This window comes from Piliocolobus tephrosceles, chromosome 3 (genome assembly GCF_002776525.5).
Source record: "Piliocolobus tephrosceles isolate RC106 chromosome 3, ASM277652v3, whole genome shotgun sequence".
NCBI lineage: Eukaryota > Metazoa > Chordata > Mammalia > Primates > Cercopithecidae > Piliocolobus > Piliocolobus tephrosceles.
The window spans coordinates 146795685-146805211 of record NC_045436.1 but is presented as its reverse complement, the minus strand read 5'-3'; positions in this window follow the sequence as shown (position 1 = coordinate 146805211).

The window sequence follows — 9527 nt, the reverse complement described above, 5'->3', positions numbered from 1 at the left end:
TCTCGGCCTCCCAAAGTGCTGGGATTACAGGCTTGAGCCACCGCGCCCGGCCTGTTTTTTGTATTTTTTTAGTAGAGACAGGGTTTCACCGTGTTTGCCAGGATGGTCTTGATCTCCTGACCTTGTGATCCGCCTATCTCGGCCTTCCAAAGTGCTGGGATTACAGGCTTGAGCCACCGCGCCTGGCCAGATGTTAACCTTTACTGTCCCAGACTGAGGAATGGAGACTATATGCAAAAAAGGCTCCAGAACCGGGAGTAAATGAAATGTATAGGTTACTTACTAAAATTCCTGGAGTATGGGCTGAAGATAACCCAACAGGACTGGCTGTAAATCAGGCACTGGTAGTAGTAGAGTCAGAACCAGGAGGCCGCCTTCATTGTGGTGTAGATATAGTAGATAAGGTGTTCTCAAGCTGGAGAGATCTTACAGACCAACCCCTTGGGGACCCAGATGTTGAATACTTTACGGATAGAAGCAGTTTTATACTGGAAGGGACCCGACAAGCCAGGTATGCAGTAATAACATTAAATTCAGTAGTAGAGGCACAGTCTCTGCCCACCGGAACATCAGCTCAAAAGGCAGAACTAATAGCCCTGACAAGGGCCCTATTGCTAGCAAAAGACAAAAAAATTGATGTCTGGCCAGGCACGGTGGCTCAAGCCTGTAATCCCAGCACTTTGGGAGGCCGAGGCGGGCGGATCACAAGGTCAGGAGATTGAGACCATCCTGGCTAACACGGTGAAACTCTGTCTCTACTAAAAAAATACAAAAAACCAGCCTTATGTATGCTATAATCCCAAGCTCATACCTGAAAACCAAGAGAGTCCCCAGACTCCCTCTTCAGAGGTTGGTTTTCGTCCTTTGGTGGATTTAGAACATTAATGGAAGTGGTGCTGGTTATATTAAGTAGTTGCTTAATACTCCCTTGCCTCTTACCCCTGCTCGTCAGAAGCATTCAATCGACTATAGAAGTCTTAGTAGACGAAACAACCACCACTCGACTAATGGCTCTAAGTACCAGCCATTGCCAACTGAAGAAAATTATGCTGCCATGAAGAATTAAATAATAGTGACGCTTTCTATTAAACTTCATTTATAAAAAGCATCAAAGGGGGGAATGAGGCAGAAATTAGAGAAAGAAGAAACAAAAACTAAAAGAGAAAAACAAGTTTTCCTGTATTAGGCTGTCTCATCCCAAAAAGCAGTAACAGACACAGCCCAGGCCAAGGCAAGCCCCTGATAACACTATGTAAGAAGTCAGGACCCAATAGTGCTGGAATTAGAGTCAGGAACCACCATGCCTGGCCCATTTTAACCATGTTAAAGTGTACAATTCAGTGGCATTAAGTACATTGCCAGTGTTATGTAACCATCAGTGTCTCCATTTTGACAACCGAATGAAGTCCAAGCTCAGTGTAGAGTTCAAGGCCTTCCACAATTTGTCCTTGGTCTAATCTTCCAGTCTTCTCCAGCTATTCCTCCTCCTACTCCCTTCAACTCCAGAAAAAAGAAAACTTGCTTTCCCTAAAAGCAGCCTGAATCTTCCTGCTTCCATCTTTTTCTTCCCATTGTTTCTGCCATGGACCTGCCCATTCGAACCCACCCTTCCCCTACTAAGATCATGTCTCTCCATTAAGATCCACCTCAAATGCCATCCTGCCTCCTGGAAGCCTTCCTGTTTTCCTCAGCTGGAGTAATCTTTACCTCTGTGCCCACACAGCATTTTTAAAAATCATTTATGGCAATTTTCTTGGTTGGGCCAGTTATTTGTGTACCTGCCTCTCTTAAGACCTCTCTCATTCATCTATGCCCTCTGTTTCTTAGCATCTCACAGTATCTGCCTTATAGTAGGTGCACAGACACCTAATTTGAAATATTATTTTTTGAGACGGAGTTTTGCTCTTGTCCAGACTGGAGTGCAGTGGTGTGATCTTGGCTCACTGCAACCTCTGCCTCCCAGGTTCAAGCAATTCTCCTGCCTCAGCCTCCCAAGTAGCTGGGATTACAGGCACATGCCACCACGCCTGGCTAATTTTTGTATTTTTAATAGAGATGGGATTTCTCCATGTAGGCCAGGATGGTCTTGAACTCCTGACCTCAGGTGATCCACCTGTCTCGGCCTCCCAAAGTGCTGAGATTACAGGCATGAGCCACCGTCCCTGGCCCTAATTTGAAATATTCTAAGTAGAGTTACTTAAAGGTGAGTACAAATGAACTTACTTTACACATTACAATTAGACCTTACCTTTACCAACTCAGTTGTCTTACTGAGCCTTCCTCCATGTCCCCTATCCCAAACCTCCTGTAGAACCTCAGACCCTTTCTAATAGCTAGGAGTCCCCAGGAGGGTGGAGGCCATGTGCTCACTTCCATTTCAGCTGCTGTTCAAGCAATTTTGCTTTAGCAGCTTTCTGATTACTTACTTATTATTTATTTTTTGAGATGGAGTCTTGCTCTGCTGCCCAGGCTGGAGTGCAGTGGCGTGATCTCGGCTCACTGCAACCTCTGCCTCCCGGTTCAAGCAATTCTCCTGCCTCAGCCTCCCTGAGTAACTGGGATTACAAGCACCTGCCACCTTACCCAGCTAATTTTTTTTTTTTTTTTTGAGATGGAGTCTTGCTCTGTTGCCCAGGCTGGAGTGCAATGGCGCCATCTTGGCTCACTGCAACCTCCACATACCCAGTTCAAGCCATTCTCCCACCTCAGGCTCCTGAGTATCTGGGATTACGGGCACCTGCCACCAGGCCCAGCTAATTTTTGTATTTTTAGTAGAGATAGGGTTTTACTCTGTTGGCCAGGCTGGTCTAAAACTCCTGACCTCAGGTGATCCACCCATCTTGGCCTCCCAAACTGCTGGGATTAGAGGCGTGAGCCACCACGCCTGGCCAATTTTTGTATTTTTTTTAAAAGAGACAGGGTTTCACCATGTTGGCCAGGCTGGTCTCGAACTCCTGACATCAACTGATCCTCCAGCCTTGGCCTCCCAAACTGCTGGGATTACAGGTGTGACCACCGCACCTGGAGCAAACTTCTGATTCTTTCCTTGAGATGCTACTTCATTATTCTGTCTAAAGCCATTGATGCTTGTTCTTTTTTCTTCTACTTCTTCTTTTTTTTTTTTCTTCTGAGACAGAGTCTCACTCTGTTGCCCAGGCTGGAGTTTAAAGGTGCGATCTTGGCTCACTGCAGCCTCCGCCTCCTGGGTTAAAGTGATTCGCCCTCCTTTGCCTCCTGAGTAACTGGGATTACAGGCACCCGCCACCATGCCCAGCTAATTTTTGTTTTTGCTTTCGTTTCGAGACTGAGTTTCACTCTTGCCGCCCAGGCTGGAGTGCAATGGTACGATCTCTGCTCACTGCAACCTCTGCCTCCCGAGCTCAAGTGATTCTCCTGCCTCAGTTTCCCAAGTAGCTGGGACTATAGGTGTGCACCACCACGCCCAGCTAATTTTTGTATTTTTAGTAGAGATGGGGGTTTCACCATGTAGGCCAGGCTGTTCTTGACTCTTGACCTCAGGTGATCCACTTGCCTCGGCCTCCCAAAAGTGCTAGGATTACAGGCATGAGCCACTGTGCCCAGCCAGTCTTCTTAATAATGTTAATACAATACCTCGAAAATTAGGGTATTTTCAGCTTCAAGTAAGAAATGTCCTATTCAAACGTGTCATTAAGAAGGACATTTATATCACCAAACAGGAAGTGGGCTTCAAGGTTCATTGATTCGGGGACTGAACAAAGTAATTGAGGATCTAGGTTTTCTCCTTCTATTATCTCTGCCATCTTTGGTGTTGGCTTCACCCCAGTCTGGTAGGATGGTGGCTGTGGCTGTCACAACCAAACACCTGTTATCCAGGCACCATATCCAGCCATGACATCCAGAAGGAGGAGAGAGGGCAACTTTCCTTGTAGCTGTTGAAGGAATGTGTCCCAGGAGCCTTACTAACGAACCACGCCTCAATTCTCAATCGCCAGCATTGGTCACAGGGTTGTTTCTGAGGCAATCATTGACAAGAAAAATCATCTTGCCAATGGTAAAGGAAATTTGTTAGACAAAAGTAAGATGGACCATCCTTGGATCTGAAGGTGAGGTAAGCAGGTGGGGATGAACATCTGAACACTGGGGCTCTGTTAGGAATGAAGAAGGGAGAATGGATCCTTCTCGATGGGCAACCAACAAAGTCCCCCTAACATTTGTGGAGTGTTTACTGTGTACCACGCCCTGTGCCAAGTGCTTTACACCCTTACCTAATGTAATCCTCACAAACGGCCTTCTTAAGCGTACTGTATTATCCTTGATTTATATATGAAGAAATTGACTTAAGAAAGTTGACTATCTGGGCCAAGGCCCCATTCTATGAAGTGGTAAAAGCAAGATTCAAACTTGATCAAAAACTGGAAGCTACCATTGTCATAATAATTCAGACAGGAATCATTAGTAGATGCTAAAACCAGTGGATGAAAGTTTAAAGGAGTAACAATATTTTTGTTTGTTTTGTTTTGTTTTGTTTTTGAGATAGCGTCTAGCTCCATCGCCCAGGCTGGAGTGCAGTGGCACAATCTCGGCTCACTGCAGCCTCAGCCCCCCAGGTTCAAGCAATTCTTCTGCCTCAGCCTCCTGAGTAGCTGAGATTACAGGCACCAGCCACCACGCCTGGCAATTTTTGTATTTTCAGTAGAGATGGGGTTTCACCATGTTGGCCAAGCTGATCTTGAACTCCTGACCTCAGGTGATCCACCCACCTCAGCATCCCAAAGTGCTGGGATTACAGGCATGAGCCACTGCGCCTGGCCTGTTTTGTTTTTTAGACACAGTTTCACTCTGTCGCCCAGGCTGGAGTACAGTGGTGAGATCTTAGCTCACTGCAACCTCCACCTCAAACGATCCTCCCATCTCAGCCTCCCAAATAGTTGGGACCACAGGCATGTGCCACCACACCTGGCTAATTTTTATATTTTTAGTAGAGATGGGGTTGTGCCAGATTGCTTAAGCAATTTGCCTGCCTTGGCTTCCCTAAGTGCTGGGATTACAGGTGTTAGCCACCGCACCTGCCCTATTTCCTTATTTTTTAAGGAAATAAAACTCTAGTAGCCAACCTCCAAGATGGCTCCTAGTGATTATCACCTCCTGGTATCCATGTCTCTTCAGTGAATAGAGCTATCTGGTTAAACAATAGGATATTGTAGAAATGATGGGGTATGATTTCTGAGGCTAGATAATAAAAGACATTGGAGGTTTTGTCTTGTCCTCTATTGGTTTGTTCACTCTTGGAGGTGCCAGCTTGCTGTGCTGTGTCATGAGGATCTCGAGCAGCGCTATGAGGAGATCCAGTTGGCAAAAAACTGAGGCCTCCTGTCAATAGCCAGCACTAACTCGCCAGTCATGTGAGCAAGCCATCTTGGAAGACAATCTTCCAGCCCCAGTCAAGCCTTTGGATGACTAAAGCCCTGGTTGACATTTTGATTACAACCAGACTTTGACCCAGAACCATTTGGCTAAACTGTTCCTGAATTCCTGACCCACAGAAACTGAGATACCCCTGAAGTATTTAGGGGAAAAGGGCATCATGTCTCCAACTTACTCTTTTTTTTTTTTTTTTTGAGACAGAGTCTCGCTCTGTCGCCCGGGCTGGAGTGCAGTGGCCGGATCTCAGCTCACTGCAAGCTCCGCCTCCCGGTTTCACGCCATTCTCCTGCCTCAGCCTCCCGAGTAGCTTGGGACTACAGGCACTCGCCACCTCACCCGGCTAGTTTTTTGTATTTTTTAGTAGAAACGGGGTTTCACCATGTTAGCCAGGATGGTCTTGATCTCCTGACCTCGTGATCCGCCCGTCTCGGCCTCCCAAAGTGCTGGGATTACAGGCTTGAGCCACTGCGCCCGGCCCTTTTTTTTTTTTTTAAAGACAGAGTCTTGCTCTGTCACCCGGGCTGGAGTGCAGTGGCATGATCTCAGCTCACTGCAACCTCTGCCTCCCAGGTTTGAATTATTCTCCTGCCTCAGTTTCCCAAGTAGCTGGGACTATAGGTGTGCACCACCATGCCCGGCTAATTTTTTGTATTTTTAGTAGAGATGGAGTTTCACCATGTTGTCCAGCCTGGTCTCAAACTCCTGACCTTAGCCTCCCAAAGTGCTGGGATTACAGGCATGAGCCACCACACCTGGCCTTGCAACTTAATCTCAAATTGTTCAGGAAAAAAAATTATATGAATATAAATTTTATGTGTGATGTATATAAGAAGGATAAAACAAAGCAAATATTAATATTTACAGAATATGAAGGGTTTACAGAATTTTTTGTACTATTCTTTCAACTTTTCTGTAAATCTAAAATTATGTCAGAATTTAGGGTTTTCTTTTTTTAAAAACTAGCAACCTTTGATCTAGATCTGCCCGTCAAAGATATTTTGGTCTGTATGGTATAAAAATGTGTTTTTAAACCTTGTGCCAAATCTTATAAATTGAGAGATTTTATATAAAAATCCAGATTTTTTACAAAAATTAGTCAGGCATGGTGGTGGGTGCCTGTAATCTCAGCTACTCAGGAGGCTGAAGCAGGAGAATAGCTTGAACCTGCGAGGTGAAGGTTGCAATGAGCCAAGATTGTACCACTGCACTCCAGCCTGGGCGACAGACATTCCATCTCCAAAAAAAAAAAAGAAAAAAAATCAAACCACCAAATCCAGATTTTTAGCTTTTTCTTGAGAAATAGGAAGATAAGGCACCAGTGACAAGTACTGCATAACAAAGTATTGGCTAAGTCTGCATGACAAGTATTGGCCCGATGGCTGGTTAACTCTTTGCATTTGAGAAGAATGACTTTTACCTGGGCACCTTTATATATCCAGAGAAACAGAATGACTAATATTAAGAGCTGGAGAGAAAAGTCACATAGTCTGTCCTGAATTCTGGTTCTGCCACTTATTAAGGTGTGACCCTGAGCAAGCTGCTAAATCTTTCGAGCCTTCTGCCTGCAATCTGAAACACAGGATCAGAACTTACCTCAAAAGACTTAAATCAGTCCTAGAATCACATGGGGAAGTAAAAAATGAAGTGAAACAGAGACTTACGTGAGGAACAGATGAGAAAATGCACCTAAAGGACTTTGCACAGTGCCTGCCCAAAATGTTCAGTGTTAATTACTGTCCCTTTAGCGATTCCAGAGCCTACACGTGGTTCTGGTGCAGTGCGACCAGCTTGTTATGGTGCTAACAGGAGTGCTCATTGCCTGCCAGTCATTGTGCCAATAAGACCTTGGTGTAAACATTCATCTCATGTAATCTTTGTAACAATTCAAGTTAGAGATGGATTATCTGTTTTACAGACGGGAAAAATAAGGCTTTCGGGTAGCTTAGCCAAGAAGTCTTAAGTGGAACTGTAGGAGAGAAAATTGTAGGGGAGAGATTTTGTTTATATATCCTTTTGTATCTATGTGAATGTCTTTTTATCATGTCCATATGTTATTTTCAATTTTAAGTACAGTTAATAATCTTACCAATATTCATCTGCCCTACCAAAAATATATTAGCTAATAAAAAATTGAAACTTTTCCTGGGGGTAGGGATCAGGTATAAAAATTTAAATATATGTATTTTTTAAAACTGAAAGTTTGTATCATTAAAAAAAATTGTCTTTAACTGGTTGAGGAGAGAAAAAAGACTAACCACCTTCATTCAGCTTTTCACATGAAGGTCTCAAATTGCTGTTAAGCTACATGCCTAATTACTGAGTTTTTCCTCCCATTTCAAACAGCAAGTTTATCTGGCTCTATGAGCCCTCTTTTGCCCATTTTCCTCCATTTACCAGTAACTTGTTTTTCTTTTATTTTGAGACAGGGTCTCACTCTGTCATCCAGACTAGAGTGCAGTGGTACAATCTCGACTCACTGCAGCCTTGACCTCCTGGGCTCAAGGGATCCTCACACCTCAGCCTCCCAATTAGCTTGGATGACCGGCACGCACCACCACTCCTGGCTAATTTTTTGTATTTTTTAGAGACGAGGTTTCGCCATGTTGCCCAGGCTGGTCGTGAACACCTGAGCTCAAGCGATCCACCCACTTTGACCTCCCAAAGTGCTGGGATTACATGCATGAGCCACCATGCCCGGCCAGTAACTGTATCTTACAATATTTGTTTACTTATCAGTTCCAGGCACTGAAACATCTTGCAATTTAAAACATGTACCTATTTCTTTTCTTTTTTTTTTGAGACGGAGTTTTGTTTTTGTTGCCCAGGCTGGAGTGCAATGGCACCATCTTGGCTCACTACAACCTCCACTCCCAGGTTCAAGCGATTCTCCTGCCTCAGCCTCCTGAGTAGCTGGGATTACAGATGCATGCCACTACGCCTGGCTAATTTTTTTTTTTTTATTTTTAGTAGAGACAGAGTTTCACCATGTTGGCCAGGCTTGTCTCAAACTCCTAACCTCAGGTGTCCCCCACCTCAGCCTCCCAAAGTGTTGGGATTACAAGCATGAGCCACTGCACCTGGCACAAGTACCTATTTCTTTTTTCTTCTTTTTGTAGCTCTTTCAAAGGATTTATTTGCTACAGAATTGCTTCAGTCCACCAATGAGATGAACTCAGGACTCCTTTGTTTAAAAGGATTTTGCTTATTGTTGTGTTTGTACAGATTCGGCAATATCCAAATAGCAATTCTTAGGCTGGGCGCGGCGGCTTGAACCCCGGGAGGCAGAGTTTGCAGTAAGCCAAGATCATGCCACTGCACTCCAGCCAGGTCCAATAAAACAAGACTCTGTCTCAAAAAAAAGAAAAAAAAAAAAAGGCAATTTTTTTCCCCCCAGCATTTGGCATGTCTAGACAAGAGTAGAAAAAGTTAGAATCTATAGCATTAGATGTCTAAAAATAGAAAAAATAAAAAACATTTAAAAATTTAAAATTCCAGCCGGGCGCGGTGGCTCAAGCCTGTAATCCCAGCACTTTGGGAGGCTGAGACGGGCGGATCACAAGGTCAGGAGATGGAGACCATCCTGGCTAACATGGTGAAACCCTGTCTCTACTAAAAAAAATACAAAAAGAAAAACTAGCCGGGCGAGGTGGCGGGCGTCTGTAGTCCCAGCTACTCGGGAGGCTGAGGCAGGAGAATGGCGTAAACCCGGGAGGCGGAGCTTGCAGTGAGCTGAGATCCAGCCACTGCACTCCAGCCCGGGCAACAGAGCAAGACTCCCGTCTTAAAAAAAAAAAAAAAAAAGGCCGGGCGCGGTGGCTCAAGCCTGTAATCCCAGCACTTTGGGAGGCCGAGACGGGCGGATCACGAGGTCAGGAGATCGAGACCATCCTGGCTAATATGGTGAAACCCCGTCTCTAATAGAAAATACAAAAAACTAGCCGAGCGACGAGGCGGGCGCCTGTAGTCCCAGCTACTCGGGAGGCTGAGACAGGAGAATGGCGTGAACCCGGGAGGTGGAGCTTGCAGTGAGCTGAGATCCGGCCACTGCACTCCAGCCTGGGCGGCAGAGCAAGACTCCGTCTCAAAAAAATAAATAAAAAAAAAAAAAAAAAAAAAAAAAT